Raw genomic sequence first — 19,947 nt, 5'->3', positions numbered from 1 at the left:
AATTTTTTTTTTTTTTAATATTTAAACATTTCTATTTTTCATACCACTGACATGTTTTACAACTACCACATGTGCTAACTAAAGTCTTAATATTCTTAAGTTGTTTTGGCAAAAAGGTAAAAAAAAAAAAAAAAGTTGTCACAAAAGATGAGTTCATGTAAAGTTTTCCGCAAAATGAAATATCAGTTTTGTAAGGCCACTAAACTTGATAATTTGCTAATGATGGAACCACTCGCAATAATATTTGCATAGTTATATAGTTCCAGTTAAAGCAATTGTATATAATTTTAGTCTTCAAAAAACACACATCTACAAGTGGTTAAAAGTTCATCTTGGGTAGTTTTAACTTTTCATATAATTTTACCTTTACATATTCATCTATTTTAATTTAGATATTTTTTCAAAAAAAAAAAAAACTTTAATTTAGATATTTATAAGTAAACAATGAAATAATGATTCATGAATAATAAAAAAAAATAAAATTATCTATACATATTTATCTTGTGCGATTGTAACTTTACATATAATTTTGCATTTATATATTCATCTACTTTAATTTAGATGTTTATAACTTAATAATGAAATCTATAAATAAGGTAATTAAAACAATCATATTTCTACAATTCAAAAAGTCACAATTTCTTTTATCAAAAAAAGGCCTTTTACATTTCCATGGAATCATTTTTAAATTTCTTTTTTATAAAACCTTTGACATACCACTAATCTAACCACTTCATACATTAAAAAAATTTAAGGCTCATTATTACTTCCATTAATATATTATGGATATCTTAATTGATTGAGATCAAACTAGAGAAATGCCTTTCATATTTCTTTGAAAATTCAAAAGAAAAAAAAAAAAGGAAAAAAAAAAAAAAAACCCTTTGACATACCACTAATGTAACTACATCTATAACTATTTAAACCATCCGTGACATCTATTTCTTATTGATAACCATAAAATTTACAACTAGTAAGGGAACATGCAAAGTAATAAAGAATAAATGGAGGAAGAAAAAAAGAAATCAAATCAAATGTCAATTAATAACCATTATTTAGAAAATAAAAAGGTGGTCAAGAGGAGTAAGAAATAAAATAAAGATAGCTATACAGAGGACATTGAAAACTTTATAGTGCAATAAAATCAACCATTACATTCACTTAATTAAATAAGTAATCAACAATTAAATATAATAATTCAAAATTTAAACTTAAAACTAATCAAACTCTAACTAGGGAAATTATATATATATATATATATAGATAGATAGATAGATAATCATAATCTTCATATACCATGACTTAAAAAATTTAATGAATAGTTCTACCTCTTATTTAAAAATGTCTATGTTATGCAAATCATCAACTAATAAATATATGATAATGGTAAAAAACGTTACAGACAAGATTATGAAAAATATGATACAACTATTTAAAGAAAAAAAAAGAAAAAAAAAAGAAAAAAACTCTCTGCAAAGTCTAGGGACCAAAATAGTATTTTATCTAAAAAATTATCACGCGAAACATGCGGGTCTACGACTAGTTTAAAATAAAAAGTAAAATGGAAACCTTAGCAATCTGAGTTGAATTTTTCTTGTTCAATAGAACCTCATACTTGACTTAGGTTTTTTTTTTTTTTTTGTATTGATTTTTTTAATTAAAATCATTGGGGAGAGAAGAATCAAGTAATATTTCTAAACTACAGAATTAAGAAGAGGGAAAAATAATGAAAACCATACTATTAACATACTTTCTAGAATTATCAAAAAATGTTCCTCACATTCATCCTGAGACATCGATGCAAATCCTTCCATTCAACTATTAAATTATAAAGAATTAGTCGCTAACCTGTGCGATGCACGGGAAATGTATTGAGTACAATATATAATTTAATCTTTGTTTATTTTACTACAACACCAAAATTGAATTTGTAAAATAAAATCATATAGCTAAAACATTTGTTAACAGCTATACATTTCAGACATTTATTAAACTATATTATTATTATTATTATTATCAACTTAATAGTATTTTAATATATAATACCAACATGCTTCAAGAAAATGTCCAACACTGAAAACAATTTCGAAAACAAACTCAACTAAACAGTTTGATGAATAAATATATTACAATCTATAATATAAGCCAAGAAATAAACTTTGAAACCAATATGAACAAAATCCACGTCAAATAAAACCATTTCGATCATTAAGAATATGACTCACTAAAGTCATGAAAAACACAGGATTCATTACAAAAGAAAAAAAAAAAATGAAGCATCTTTAGTCTTTATAGATTTTGCCTAAGTACCCAGATACGATGACACATACTCACAAAAATCATTAAAGAAAGAATCAAAGAACATACACAACATGTACATACGCTATGAAAGTAAAAATAAGAAAAACAAAAGAGACGTAAACACGGACAATTAAAGAAAAAATATAGGAAAAAAAAGTTAGGAATAGAAATATAAGATAAAGATGGGTTACCCTCAAAAAGAATAATCCATGGATATTCTTTGAAATCTTCTAGATAATTTCTAATAATAGAAAAAATAAAACCCAAAAGTTATGATGTTAAAACTTCCAAAAGGCCAAAAAAAAATTTTTAAAAAAAATCAGAAGATTCAAAGCTTCAAAAGTATTGAAATAAAACAATATATAAATATATATATATATATATAATTACGCAATAGAGAAATACAATAGAAAGAAGGGAATCCATGATTATAGCTTTTCTACTATTGAAATTGGCCAGACAATTAAATGTATTGCAAAAAATGAACTTAAAAATTCATATGTAAACCAAACAATTAGAAGATTTTGAGCCAAGAATTTATTAAAACAAAACAAAAATTATGTGACTACACAATGGAGAAATATAATAAACAAAAAAAATATGTCTACACAACATAGAAATATTAGAGAAATATGAGTTACCTTTTAAATGTTAAAATTCAAAATATTAAAACTTTTAAAAGGTTAAAAAAATTTGAAGATTTAATTAAAAGATTCAAGCCCAGCAATTAAATAAACAAAACAACAATTGACAAACTTATAAGAAAAAGCAACAAATCTATAATTTTTATTGAACAAATCAAATAACCCTAACCTTGATGCATTGACCGAAGAAGGAGAGGAGTCCAATACATAAGTGGAATATGTGAATTGTGAAGCATGAGCCGCCCTTAAAAAAATTCTTGAAGAAAAATAAGTTTTAAGCAGAAAATTGTCTTGCGGCAAAAGAAGATAATAGCAGATCTAATCATAAAATCTAAAATAAAAATAATTTAAAATAAAAATAATAATAAAATAGTGGTGACCAACGGCCATACATATAGATATAAGATATTGACCAACCTTTAAGGTGGGCGTACTCTTTTTCTCTATCTTCATGGAATATTTACAATGAAATTACTAATACAATGCAATGAAGTTGCTCATATTTTGGAGGGACTTTTACTGTCAATGATTTGAGTAGGAATGGTCATAACTAATAAGCATTGTCAATGTTCATAGTTAGAATATTTCTACGAAACTTACTGGTAATTAAGTTTGCTTTGCGGAGTAGGTTAGTGTTGGAGACTTGTTGATTTGGAAGAGACTGGTAGACAACTTCGATGCTTTCAGTTTGGCCGTAACCTTCTCTTCTAATTTTGGGGCTTAGGTTTTCTACGCAAGCAATTCTTAAATAGGAGAGAGTAGAGGCGGTGGGAGAGTGTCCTTATTTGGCTAGAAGTCTAATTTGCATTGGAAAAAGAAAACAGTGATGAGGTGGAAAATTTAATTTAATTTAAATATTGTGCTGACGTGGAAAATTGTGGGAGCTTTAAAAGTTTCGATTTTATATATATATATATATATACTAGTCGCTAACCCGTGCGATGCACGGGAAAACTATTAGAAAATAATAAAGCATGCATATATTAAAAGACAATTTAAGTTCATGTGTGCTTGCAAGGGATACATACCTAAATAGTTCTTGCGGTAGAAATAAAAGCCTTATCTTTGAGATAAAGAACTGATGTAAACAAACTAACTTTAAATAAAACAAATTATAAAAAAAAGAAAAAAAAAACATAAAACTGATGTCACGGGAAATTCAGCCACATAGTAGTAATATATAAATCTCTTAAAACCTAAACCTAAACGTAAGGACTAAATCTATACCGTGAGTTGTAGATCTTGAATGCTATACCGTGCGTTTAGGGCTTCCTACATCTGGAGAGAGAGAGAGTTTGCAGAAACCAAAGAAAATCTCTCTATAACTTAAGAAACACAATATACTAAAATCAAAGAGATAAAATTTTCAGAGGACAAAATATTATAGATAATTTAAAAGAATTTTGGTTTAATTCTTGAACACTGCAACTCCATAAAATTCATACTAATAATAATATTTTATGATAGCGCAGTTATAATTTTGGTTTAATTCTTGAATACTGAATTGGAAATTGATTATATGAGTATTCAATGGTGAACAAAGTACTATGTATTAATTAATATATAAACAAAACTAACCTTACAAAAGCTGAACTTTATAAGCTAAAATCTATACCGTGCATTGTAGATCTTGAATGCTTTAGGGCTTCCTACGTCTGGAGAGAGAGATTTTGCAGAAACCGTGACTTTATATTTCTTAACTTGAGAGAGGGGTAAGGTTGCTAGGGTTTTGTAGATCTTGAATGCTTTAGGGCTTCCTACGTCTGGAGAAATAGAGAGTTTGCAGAAACTGTGACTTTATATTTCTTAACTTGAGAGAGGAGTAAGGTTGCTAGGGTTTTGAGGAGTTATAATTTTTATTTATTTATTTATTTTTTAAATATTGTGCTGACGTGGAAAATTGTGGTGCCAGCAAAGGCTTCGGTTTTATAAATTTAATATATAAACAAAACTAACCTTACAAAAGCTGAACTTTATAAGCTAAAATCTATATCGTGCATTGTAGATCTTGAATGCTTTAGGGCTTCCTACGTCTGGAGAGAGAGAGTTTGCAGAAACCGTGACTTTATATTTCTTAACTTGAGAGAGGGGTAAGGTTGCTAGGGTTTTGTAGATCTTGAATGCTTTAGGGCTTCCTACGTCTGGAGAAATAGAGAGTTTGCAGAAACTGTGGCTTTATATTTCTTAACTTGAGAGAGGGGTGAGGTTGCTAGGGTTTTGAGGAGTTATAATTTTTATTTATTTATTTTTTTTTAAATATTGTGCTGACGTGGAAAATTGTGGTGCCAGCAAAGGCTTCAGTTTTATATATATATATAGACTAGTCGCTAACCCGTGCTATGCACGGGAACTTACCTAATTGTGAAGTAGACTAAAAATAATTTAATAAAATCTTAAATTGATTAAGAAACTACACCGTTACATGATTTGTTCTTGTATGACTTCAATTTGTGTTACAATTTGATAAAGAAACCAATATAATAGAAAGATGGGTTATGTTCAAAAGAATAATCCATTGTTATAACCATTGAAAGGAATAAAAAGATTCAGTACCTACAAATTATAGAAAATATATATATATATATATATATATGTGTGTGTGTGTGTGTGTGTGTGTGTGTGTGTGTGTGTGTGTGTGCGCGCGCGCGCGCGTGTGTGTACACAATAGAGAAATATAAGAAAAAGATATGTTACCATCAAAAGAATAATTCAAATATTAAAACTTATGAAAGACCAAAAAAATATTAAAGAATCATAAGATTTACTTTCTATAAATTTTTGAAACAAAACAAAATGTATATGATTACACAATAGAAAAAAAATAAATAAATAAATAAAATTGATCACCTTCAAAAGAATAATGCATAGTATAATTATTGAAATTTGCTAAACATGTTGAAATATAATTAAAGAATAAGTTATTGAAACAATTAAAAAAAAAAAAAAGACTATTCAAAAGAGAAATATAAGAAAAAGAAAAAAGTACATGAACCCATGAAGCAATAAATTTTAAATTTTAACGGTTCTAAAAAAAGAAGAAGAGTTTGTTGCAAACCTATTTGTTATATTAGCTTATCACTTTACGTGAAGAGAACTACATCACCCAAACCTGTTGTAACCATCTTAGGTTTCTTAGCATCTTTGGTGTTGTGTCTGTCCATGAGATGTTCTCTGTAGGTTCCTATGGTGGTATTATGACATAAAGACAATCTCCTTGAAAGAAAAAACAAAATAACATAGGGTTTCAAAAAGAAAGTAGGCGGCTACAAATAGTTTGAGAACTATTGAGTGATTACAATTTGGTGTTTTCTCCTTTAAAAAGAAATTGGTTTGTAAATTTTAAGAAAATAAATTAATTCTTAAATGAAATCTTGCAAATTTAGAGATAAATTACCAACATTTGAGTTTGAGTTTAAGTTGGACTTGTTAGAGAAATAGAGTTTTACTCCTTATTAAGTTTGTTTTAAAAAAATAATTTTTAAAAAAAATAATTTTTTATAAAATTTTATAATTTTATTTAAATATTGTGCTGACGTGGAAAATTATGAGAGTTTTAAAGGCTTCGGTTATATATATATATAAGAAAATAAATTAATTCTTAAATGAAATCTTGCAAATTTAGAGATGAATTACCAACATTTGAGTTTGAGTTTAAGTTTAAGTTGGATTTATAAGAGAAATAGAGTTTTACTCCTTATTAAGTTTGTTTTAAAAAAGTTATTTAAAAAAAAAATTATTTTTTATAAAATTTTATAATTTTATTTAAATAGACTAAAATTGATTATGAAACTATACTATTGCGTGAATTGCTCCTATCTTTTTGAGTTACAATTTGATGAATAAGCCATTGCTTGAACATGCAATGGGTTGCAAAAAATCTAGTTAACAAATTTAGATATTGAAAAAAATAACTAAAAAATTCTGATGTTAAAACGTCCGAAAGGAAGAAAAAAAAAAAATTACTGGCACTGCCTAGAAATTATTGAAACAAAACAAAATATATATGACTACCAAATAGAGAAATATAAGAGAAAGATATGTTACCTTCAAGAGAATAATCCATAGTTATAACAGTTGAAATTTGCTAAACTGTTTCAGATATTATAAAAAATTGAACCCAAAAATTTAGATGGTCAAACTTTCAAAAGGCAATAAAATTAAAAATCAAAAGATTCAGAACCTACAAATTATAAAAAAAAAATAAAAAAAATTCATTATTGTGAGACAATTTTAGTAAGGATGGAAAGCTTTTCTAAGTTTTTTTTTATCCAATTCTTCCTAATTGATGAAAAATTTGGTCCAAACATTGTCAAACACTTTGAAGGTGCAAATAATATAGGCTTCCAACATAATCTTTAATTAAAAAACAAAGAAGCATGACACTATAAGAGAAAACATAAGATAACATATAGTGCATATACCTTACTCCATAGCTGTGAAAAAATATCCACACAAAATGAATTGAAAACTTGTACAACAAATGCAATAAGCTACTTCTGATGTGAGACAACCTAACATACGTCTCCATAAGGTAAATCTTAAGGTTATATAATCTAAAAGAATATAGAATATAGCATCTTTGAACCACACAAAAAGTTAGCAAACTTACTACAATACTTGTAGTTATACTATATATTGTAAAGTACTACTCCATCGCCAATGAAAGTCATGCAAAATCTCATGGGGCCTGGAAGAACAGACAGCTGCAAGATCACCTCCACCAGACACAAAACAAAAGCAAAAAAAAAAAAAACCTTATTCACAAAAAAGAGAAAAAGCAATAGCAAGCATACTAAAGAAATTGAAGTTTAGGGTTTTCTCTTTTAGTGGAGACAGAGAGAGGAGATTGCTTTAAGGTTTTCAAAGATTTTGTCTCTTATATATATATATATATATATATATATATATATATATAAGAGACTTCTGTTAGGACTCTCTCACTATTTAGTTTTAAAAATTAAAAATTTTTTAAATTAAAATGATGATGTGGAAAATTATGGAAGTTTTAAAAGTTTCGGTTTTATATATAACTAGTCGCTAACCCGTGCGATGCACGGGAAATGTATTGAGTACAATATATAATTTAATCTTTGTTTATTTTACTACAACACCAAAATTGAATTTGTAAAATAAAATCATATAGCTAAAACATTTGTTAACAGCTATACGTTTCAGACATTTATTAAACTATATTATTATTATTATTATCAACTTAACAGTATTTTAATATATGATACCAACATGCTTCAAGAAAATGTATAACACTGAAAACAATTTCGAAAACAAACTCAACTAAACAGTTTGATGAATAAATATATTACAATCTATAGTGCTAGTTTGGATAGCACTTTTATTTGCTGCGTTGCGTTTTCTCCTTCCTTTCTGTTTTTTTTTTTTTTTTGCCTTTTCAGCCGCAATGGTTGACCCATTCTCCGATGAACAGTGTATTTATGCACTGTTCACGGTCCCACAAACTCCACTTTTTATCAACTTTTTCACTAAAAATGGGTCCCACAATACTATTCACACATTTAAAAATTATTTTGCTACAGTGTTTTCAGTTTTCAGTTTCAGCAAAATAAGTTCTATCCAAACACACCCATAATATAAGCCAAGAAATAAACTTTGAAACCAATATGAACAAAATCCATGTCAAACAAAACTATTTCGATCATTAAGAATATGACTCACTAAAGTCATGAAAAATACAGGATTCATTACAAAAAAAAAAAAAAGAAAAAAAAAAAAAAAAAAAAAAAAAAAGAAGAAGCATCTTTAGTCTTTATAGATTTTGCCTAAGTACCCAGATACAATGACACATACTCACACAAAAATCATTAAAGAAAGAATCAAAGAACATACACAACATGTACATACGCTATGAAAGTAAAAATAAGAAAAACAAAAGAGATAATAGAAAAAATAAAACCCAAAAGTTATGATGTTAAAACTTCTAAAAGGCCAAAAAAAAAAAATTCAAAAAAAAATTCAAAAGATTCAAAGTTTCAAAAGTATTGAAATAAAACAATATATATATATATATATATATATATAATTATGCAATAGAGAAATACAATAGAAAGAAGGGAATCCATGATTATAACTTTTCTACTATTGAAATTGGCCAGACAATTAAATATATTGCAAAAAATGAACTTAAAAATTCATATGTAAACCAAACAATTAGAAAATTTTGAGCCAATAATTTATTAAAACAAAACAAAAATTATGTGACTACACAATGGAGAAATATAATAAACAAAAAAAAAAATGTCTACACAACATAGAAATATTAGAGAAATATGAGTTACCTTTTAAATGTTAAAATTCAAAATATTAAAACTTTTAAAAGGTTAAAAAAATTTGAAGATTTAATTAAAAGATTCAGGCCCAGCAATTAAATAAACAAAACAACAATTGACAAACTTATAAGAAAAAACAACAAATCTATAATTTTTATTGAACAAATCAAATAATCCTAACCTTGATGCATTGACCGAAGAAGGAGAGGAGCCCAATACATAAGTGGAATATGTGAATTGTGAAGCATGAGCCGCTCTCAAAAAAAATCTTGAAGAAAAACAAGTTTTAAGAAGAAAATTGTGTTTTGGGGCTTAAGTTTTCTACGCAAGCAATTATTAAATCGGAGAGAGTAGAGACGGTGGGAGAGTGTCCTTATTTGGCTAGAAGTCTAATTTGCATTGGAAAAAGAAAACAGTGATGAGGTGGAAAATTTAATTTAATTTAAATATTGTATTTAAATATTGTGCTGATGTGGAAAATTGTGGGAGTTTCAAAAGTTTCGGTTTTATATATATACTAGTATTATGCCCGTGCGATGCACGGCTTAGTAAAAAAACTTATATATAAATTATTATTATTTTTGATAATATAATCAAATTTAATAACAAATAAAATGGTAAAAATATTTTTAAAATTAAGTACATGGAAAATGTATTTTATGTAAGTATTTTTTTTTTTTTGCAAAAAAAGATATTATAAAATATTTTAAAAAAATTATGGCAAGTTAAAAATTTTTAAAAGATCTTAGTATTAAAATTGTAATTTGATTATGTGTATGTGTGTGTGGCACTTAAAAATCTTTCCATTCTAATTATAGATAAATTTCTTGCATATATGGCCAAAAAAAAATCCATAAACTACCAAAAAAAAAAAATCCATAAATTACAAAAAATGTAAGTATTTAGACTACAATATAAATGTAAAATTTTATCTATAAATTACCAATCATAACCACTTTAATGTTTCCATAAGGGAGGAGATAATTTGTATAATCAATTAAGAACACCAAATAAAAAAATAGTATCAATAATTAAGATAAATTGCATTATCTAATTTTTTTTAAATCATATAATTTAAGAAATAATTGAACTACTTTAATAGAAAAATAGAAACTAAAAAAAAAATGAAGATAGCTCTTCTCACATAAATCTCATAATTTCATATTGTAGATGAGCTCCATCCCAAATAGATTCAATGATAATATTTTGACCGAAACAAATATTCCATAAATTACAAAAAAAAAAAAAAAAAAAAAAACCTTCTAGAGTATCACAATCAAAATAATTTAAAAAATAGATAAATGAAAGTACATAAAGAAAAAGAAAAATTGTATTGCAATGTAAATGTGTAAAAGTTTACATATAAATTACCCGTGTCTAACTATTTTGATGTTGTCATTTGTATCTAGCCATCTTGATATTGCTATAAGTGAGGAAATAATCTGCACAATCAATTAAGAACACTAAATCAAAAAAATACATCAATAATTAAGATGAATTGCATTATGTAAAATATTTTTAAAAAAGCATAGAATTTAAGCAATAATTGAACTACATTAATAGAAAAATGCAAAAAGTAAAAAGTAAAAAGAAGATAGCTATTCTCATAGAAGAAGCCAAATCCTTCATTTAGTAGTTCTTCACTTAATTAATTTTGGTTTTTTATGTATTGATTTTAGCATTCTTAAATAGTAGAGTGGAGTAGGTTTAGTAGAGTTTTAGTTCAACTCAATTTCTCTTGGATTCAAACTTAATTGGTAGAGCTATTTTCTTTTTACGTGTATTATTATATGTTTTTTTTATTGGCTGTTTTCTTTTTAAGTGTCGCTATATCGATTTTTTTTTTTAAATCATAAAAACGTGCTCTATGTTGCTGTTTTTTTTTTTTTTTTTCTTTTTTTTAATTAGATTTGTTTCAAACTTTTTTTTTTTTTGATAAGATTTTTTTTTTTCAACTCAAACGTGTGCTATGTTGCAGGTTTTTTTAAGTAAATTTTTATTTTTATTTTTATAAAGGATTAGATAAAGAATTTAGATTGAAATCAAATAAAGATAAAATTTTGATTGTAATTAAATTATGATTTTTATCAACTTAGATTTTACCTTTTTTTTAATTAAGAATTTTTTTTATAAAGGATTAGATGAAAAATTTGGATTGTAATCAAATTAAGATAGAATTTGGATTGTAATCAAATTATGATTTTTATCAACTTAGAAATTATAGGAGAAGTTAAAATCATATAAATGTGTACTATGTTGTTGGTTTTTGTTTTTATAAAAAATAAGGTTCTTTTTACGTGTAGTATTATTATTATATGTTTTTTTTTTGCTATTTTCTTTTTAAGTGTAGTTATATCTGGTTTTATTTATTTATTTATATCATAGAAACATGTACTATGTTGTTGGCTTTTTTTTTTTAATTAAGATTATTTTTTCAACTTTAACGTGTACTATGTACGTATTTTGTTTTTACGTGTATTATATTGTTTTTTTGTTACACGTGATAATATAATTTAAATTAAAAAAAAAAAGGATTAGATGAAGAGTCTATTGATTTTAGACTTTGTCGATAACATTTTAGATAAACACAACTGCTATAGTTGTAAATCAAATATTACTTTCTTTCATTACTTGATTTGTCATATTTATCCAAAAAATATGTATATATCTATTCTTAAAATCTAAAAATTTATTAAAATTTCTGCAATTTGGTGAAGCCACTTGGCGCAACCACGGCGTCTAAGCCCAACTTTTATTATATATAATATGATATGATATATATATATATATATATATATATATATATATATATAGACTAGCAGTTCCTTTAGCTTTAACAGTATGAATGTTCTGGTCGGATAATATAGCACTCACTTCAATATCTCTTATAAACATTGACACCCCACGTGACATTGATGGCTTTAATGTACTTGAGTGCACAAAAGTGATATTGTTATCAATCGTTTTATGTCAACCTCATTGGAATATGATAATTCTAAATTCCACAATATTTAAATTTCACACATTTCTAAAATATGTAATGATTTTTCATTATATATATATATATGATTTATAATTTAATTGAATATAGACTCTTTGATTTTTTTCACCCAATAATTCACTTGACACAAAAATTAAAAAATAAAAAATAAATGGACACACAATGGAAAATTGGATTCCAATTGAAATCCAATTTAGAATCTAATTGGATTTGGACTCTTAATTTTTGCACTCAATAATTTACATGGCACAAAATTAAAAATTAAATAGGTGGTACAAAATTGAGAATCTAATTAAAATTTAATTGGATTTTCTCTGAGTTTTAGCTATATATATGTGTGTGTGTGTGGAAAATATAAACATAAACATAAATACATAACAAGTTTACACATATATATACACACAAATGTGTATTGAGAGAGAGAGAGAGAGAAATGCCCCTTTTACGTTTAATCCCAGCTCCTCCCTTCCTTAGAAAAGTTATTAAAATAAAATTTCCGAACCCATCATATGGCTATCTTTTAATAAATATGAGGCTATTCAATAAGGAATATATATATATATATATATATGTATGTATGTATGTATGTATGTATGTATGTATATGTGTGTGTATATATATATGTGTATATATTTATTACATTCTTGTCATGATTCACTTTGTATGTGTACAATTATTATGATACTATCTATAATGTTTCGAGGAAAGTGTTAGGCATATTTACGCTTATTCACTAAAAGGACTAGTCAAGTAGTTAATAATTACAATAGGATTCATAAATCATTATACCTGAGATTCACCTAATAAACAGGTAATGTGAGACTCAACACACCCTACACAACATGTACTCATACAATTCAATCCAATCCAACTAAATTCATACAATTTGGGGTATGGATTTACTCTATAGAAAAAACCACAACTCGAGGCAACTAGCAGGATTGCAAGAAATCATCTTCAAGCAATTTTTATTGCTCACAAATGTACTTGTTAATGCTTCAAACATTTATAAAAATCTTGATGCTTCAAGTAAAGACTATGTTTTTCATAGGTGGTTCACTAGCTGCCCCACCATTTGGGATACCAACTTCTGATGCTTCGAAGATTGTTTGCAAGGTTTGAGATGGAACTTCCATGTCTTCTCTATTCAGTTGATCTTCCTTCGTTTTCATCTTTCTCAGTGAGAAAGAGTGTGTATTTCTATGGTTTTTATCCACCATTTGAGTGTGTATCATCGTTTGATTAATTTGGTGTATGAGAATAATCTTATTATGAGAGATTCCTTAGTTAAATACGAAGAGAATTAAACAGTTAAGTTCTAATTATCCAATTATGTAATTACAATTGTGATAATTTAAACACAACTACAAGAAGTACGGAATTTGTAAATAAAACATTAAACAATAAACAAGTAAGAAAAAAAAAAACCTAAGCATTTTTTTTTAAAAGATTTTTATTTAATTTCTATGATATATATTTTTTTATTTGTTGGCTCCATGCAAGACCGTGTGGTTTAGCCACCATGTGAACCGACCATTTACTTTTACCGGTCATCATTCTTCGTACAATCACATCATAGTATATTCTTATTTCCTAAAAAAAATAAATCTTTTAATCTCTATATCTATATTTATATTTATATTTTTGTTGTAAATTATGATAATCTAGTTCAAGGCACTTGACTTTAGAGTCTAGACGTTACAACTAGTAGATGCACTTAATATTGTTTTTTTTTTTTTTTTTTTTTGGTAACATTTTTTAACAAAAAAGTTACTATATTAGTTTTAGAACTTTTGAAATATTCATACATGGACAGTCCATGTTCATGACCAGGACCTTTAATTTGACTCCGAGAACCCTCCTTGAAGGTTTGATTATTGTAGTGACTCATTGGGATTCATAGCTCTATGGTTTCATGCTTTGATCATGCCAAAGGACATCAACATTATTATGATTTTGTTATGGGTTGGTACTCTCCAATAGCCTTGGGAAGTCGAGTTATAACATGCCTTATATATGTGATGCAAATAGGGTACAAACTCCAAGGCAGTTGACTTCAAAATCAAAACTCGCCATTTGAGTTTGTGACTTTCGATTGATTAAGGGTAAGTTTGGTTCAGCTTTTTGAAGTTGGGCTTTTTGAAAAAGTTGAGTTTTTAAAAAGTGCATAACGAAAAAGTGTTTTTTCAAAAAGCTGAGTGTTTGGTAAAAACTGTTAAAAAGTGCTTTTTGAAAAAGCTGAGTGTTTGACTAGCATTTATAAAAGTTGCAGTTTGAGGAATAAATTACTAAAAAGGACAATGCATATATAAGGGAATTCATTTCATACTTAAATCAACTACTTCATATACTTACTAAATAATAATAATAATAATAATAATAATAATAATAATAATAATATATTATTGGTATTATTTTAATAATGTTTGGGCAATTTTTATTTTTTAGTGTCATAATTATTTGTTATTACCACTAATGACTTACTTTTCAATATTAATTAAATCTAAATAATTTTCATCATCATGAAGCATAAAATGAAAATGTAAAAAGATGATAAAATATATACCAATAATCCAAGTTTAAATTGTACTACATATAAATGTAAAAAAGATAATAAAATACATACCAATAACCCAAGTTTAAATTGTACTACATGATATTAAAAAAATAAAAAGACAACTACTAATTATTATCCCCCCAAATGGAATTAGCAATGGAATCACAAAGAACCACCATCACAGGGTTTGTTAAAGATCCTGAGTTTTGCTCATCATTGCTACCTACAGCACTATTATGCTCTCTTCTAGAAATTGAATCTCGATTGGCGTTTATGAAGCTACTATCATCTCTATCATTTAGTCTAACAAAATTATGAAGAGCCATAGTAGCAGATACAATAAGTATTTGGATATGGAATGGAAAAGGTGGCATGTTTCTGATAATTCTCCATTTATTCTTCCACACACCAAAAGTGTGTTCAATTGTACATCGAAGAGATGAGTGAGCATGATTAAATTTTCCATGTCTAGTTCTAGAGCTAGTAAATAATATAGTTTGGAAACCGAAACTACTAACTATATAGTTGGAAAATTATGGTTAAATTCTCATTTTTCACATTTTACCATATTTTCTATTTAAATAATATTTATTATTATTATTTTATTAATATCTATCTTTTTAATATCTAATTCATCTTATCCTCATCTCAAGTCTCAATCGTGTTTCTCCCTCTCTCTAAATTCTTCTCTGCCTCTAGGACTCCCTCAACTCTCTTCCTCTTTCATGTCTCAAACCAAAAGGTTTGGTACTCTCTGAACTTTCTTCTTCTCTCATATATCAAACCCAAAACTCACACATGGCAGAAAATCCAGCGGCAGAAGCAAGCAGATCCGAGTAGCAGCAAGGCAGATCGGCGGCGGCAACAACAGGGGCAGATCTGACAGCAACAATGGTGGCAGATATGGTGGGTTTGGCTTGATTTTAAGTTGGATTTTCTGATGGTTTGGTTTGATTTTCTGTTGATTTTAGGTCAATTTTGTGGTGGATTATCAATTGTTGAAAATGGATTGCAGTGGTGGTGCCCCTCCTCTTCTTTTATTCTTCTTTTGCTGGATTGTTGTGTTCGTTGGGATGCTATGTTTGTTCTGTGTTTCTTTTGCTTGGGTTGGAGAATGGTGAAAGAGAGAATATGAATGGTGAGAGAGAAAAAATAATAAAATATTGTTATACACTAAGTGTATAAATATACACATCTTTACTTTATGCGCAAGGAGAGGCTTGTTGCAGCACGGAGATGAGAGGAATGAAGGAGCTTGCGCAGAGCAGAGAGATGACCTAAAGTGGAATGAAGGCACTGTACAATCTCTGAAGACATGAGAATTTGAAGGGCAATTTGGTAATTGCAAACTCACCCCCAACGGATACCCCAAAATGCCCAAGGACTTTTGGAAAATGGACCTGATGAGGTCCATAATAGGAGATGCGCGTTCAGAGCATTTTTTAAAATGCAACTTTTGACCCAAAGTTGCGTTTTGTAATAACCAAACGCAATTTTTGGGCCAACTTTTTGCAAAATGCAACTTTTGGACTCCAAAAGTTGAACCAAACGGGTACTAAGTTGAGATCGAATAGTTATTGAGATCTGCCCTTTGATCGATCAAGCTTCAGCCTTGTGATTAATCAAGCTTCGATTGAGTGGCAGTCAAAACTTGGCAAAATGTCTTCTTTAAACTATATCTTCACATAACGTTCTAATATTTTGAGCCTTCACAATTGCATATAGACATTTGCATACATCTTATGTATATTTAATTTTCTTTAAATACTAAAAAAGTGTAGTAATTCCAAATACAAACATAATCATAATAAATGTCTAATGTTAACTATCATAATTATAAAATATCATATTTTGACCAAATAAATAAATAAAAGAGAAAAAAAAATATTATGTTAAACTTTCTCGTGCATTTTACACTCAGTTATGGATTAATGTGTGTGTGTGTATTTATAACCCTCCATTAGAATTTTGGTACATTATTTTTTTAGGGCAAATAACTCTTTTCCACTCAAAATTATTGCCCCAGTTACATTTAACCATTATTATTTGTTTTGCTGTTAAGACTAACAAAATTTAGCATTGAAAGACCAACTTACTACCCCTTTGTTGTTTCGTTTAGAGAAGGGGGCATATTGGTTTTTCAATGATAAAATCTACACACTTAACACAAAAACAGATGGCAAGGGGACATTGAATTTTTTTTATAATTTTAGGGTGATCAATCTTACATTTCGATAGTTCAAGGTGTTCATGTGATATGTGTGAAAGATCAAAGTGTAAAAGTATGATCTACTCTGACAAATAATTATTATATCTATATGTTTGGTCCAATATTTAAAATGTCATTAAAATATATATGCATCAATTGTTCGTAATTCGTTGGACTAAATGTATCCGGCCGCAATTATGTGAAATTTTAAAAATTAAACACTAAGAAAATAACTATAAGTTAAATCATGAATTTTATTGATATGAGTAAAGATGGACTTGGAAAACATAGATATAAACATTATATGGGTATGGAAAACATAAACATAAACATAAATTTTGTTGTTTGTTTTGAGGTGTTAAAATTGTATTAAAAACATTAATAAATATAAATAAAAAATATTTATATGTGATTAGTTACTACTATCAACTTTTCAGTTTTCACCAAAGCTTAAAGAAATGCAAATAATGAAAACAATCTTACCATGCTATTGCTAGCAAATAATCTTAAAAGCATAAAAATGACCACGGGAGGACTATCAAAAATAGAAAGATCCTAGTCAAGCTCTAGACCCTTCCTAGCTTAAGCATTAGCACATTTCACGGCAACCTTGCAAACTTCAACCGTGTGATGTATGATGTTAGGTCATAGGTGGTTACTATGAGAGGCATTGCCGTTAAACAACCTCTTCTTCTAATTAGTTGATAAAGTTCTAGTTTTACCAAAAATGATGAACACTCTGTGTTTCCTAAAGCCCTTCAAAATATGATTATCTAATTATGCAAAGAACAATTTTATCAAATTATCAAGTTATTATAACACTCTGGAAGAAGCAATTCTATTATGTTTCATTCTTACTAATAAATAAGACACCCACATCACATGCTATCTATGATTTCAGGCAACATCCACTCTTAGATATTTTTATTCATATATATATATATATATATATGTATATATTTTGTTGTTATTCGCCCCTTTTGTTGATCCTTTCTTAAGATGACATTTTTTTTAGTATTACTATGAGAGGTAAATAATCTCAAGCATATGAAAAGAATTTATTGCAATATAAATATAAAATTTTCATATAAGATAAAGTTTATTGGATTGTAATCGAATATGGTTAATATACTATAATAAAATGTTCACATGCGATTGCAACAAAAACAATTCTTATTTGTTTGGTCTAAAATTGAAAATGATATTAAAATATAAAAAATCAAAAAAATTGTAAACATAAACATTATTATATAAAATTTTTACTTGTGGAGTGATTATCAATTGATAATCAAATAATATAAACATTATTATCTTTTTAGTAAACTATAGACTGACTTTTGCCTCTACCCCACCCCACCCCACTCCACAAGAACTTGTATTTGTTGAGTAATTATCAATTAATATAAAAATCACAAGTGGCATTGAAAAATATAGACATAAACCATATTATATTTGTGTGGAAAATATAAACATAAATATATTAAAAGTTTACACATATATAAACACACAAATATGTAGAGAGAGAGAGAGAGAGAGAGAGAGAGAGAGAGAGAGAGAGAGATATGCCCCTTCTACATTCAATTTCCAGTTCCTCCCTTCTTTAGAAAAGTTATTAAAATAAAAGTTTCAAACCCATCACGTGGCTATCTTATAATATATTTGAGGATATTCAATAAGAAAAAAAATAACAAAAAAAATTATAGAATATGTCCTTGTTAAGATCCACTTCGTGTGTACACTTGCGTTTATTTACTAAAAAGACTAGTCAAGTAATTACCATAGGACTCATAAATCCGAATACCTAAGATTCACCTAATAAACAAGCAATGTGAAGCTTAACACACACCTTGCACAACATGTAGTCATACAATTCAATCCAACTAAATCCATACAATTTGGGGTATGGATTTACTCTATAGAAAGAGCCACACCTCGAGGCAACTAGAAGGATTGCAAAAAATATCTTCAAATTGTTTTTATCACTCAAAAATACTTGTTAATATTTCAAACATTTATAAAATCTTAACATATCAATGGCAATACAGCCGAGACTAAGAAAAAGACCAGCCCTCGACTACGTGTTCTAAATAATAAAGCACCATGACACCATCAATATATAACTCATTCAACCTAATGAAATTAAGCTAAGTATCTTTACCACATGTTTAAAAGCAATATTACATTCATGATGTAACATATAATTTAACAAATACAGCCATAAAGGCCATATGTATATATATATATATATATATCTCAAATGACCATTCCTGGTGCAATTTTAAGTAATGTCACACCATCCAATATTTTTTAATTGGATGTGAATTTTGATAAATCCACCGCTAAATTATATTATCTTCATATATTCTCTATATTTACAAAATTTCAAGATGATCAAAGATCAATGGTCATGTTATCAATAAATTATTTAATTAATTTCAAATTTTTGTAGTTTAAAATAATGTATAAAAGATGAGTTTATGGATCAAATGATAAATTATATCCATTTGGCATAGAAATTGACATGCATGTTGAAAACATACAGAACATATAATTTAATGGTTGGTTTTTTAAAATATGAATTCAATAATAAGTTAATGGGTGGTGCAATATTGTTTAGAATTACACCAAGTATAACTTGAACCCAACTCATATATATATTTTCATTTCTTGATAATTATAGGGTAACTCTTCCTTCTCCTCCAAAAAGAAAAAAAGAAAAATTAAAGAACAATAAATGGCCAGATTTTATCTCTATTTATTTACTATTTTTTTTTCTTTTAATAAACTTCCTTGGTCCTACCACTGTATATCTTTGGTGTAATGGTTATTCTACAAGTATAAATGTTTGTGGGAGGTGTGGGGGGTAAGGATCGGGGTTCAAATCTCTAAGAGAAAGTTTTATATATATATATATATATACACATAAACTTAGA

The sequence above is a fragment of the Quercus lobata genome, chromosome 11, assembly GCF_001633185.2.
Source record: "Quercus lobata isolate SW786 chromosome 11, ValleyOak3.0 Primary Assembly, whole genome shotgun sequence".
Taxonomy (NCBI): domain Eukaryota; kingdom Viridiplantae; phylum Streptophyta; class Magnoliopsida; order Fagales; family Fagaceae; genus Quercus; species Quercus lobata.
Note: the sequence above shows the minus strand (reverse complement) of the source record.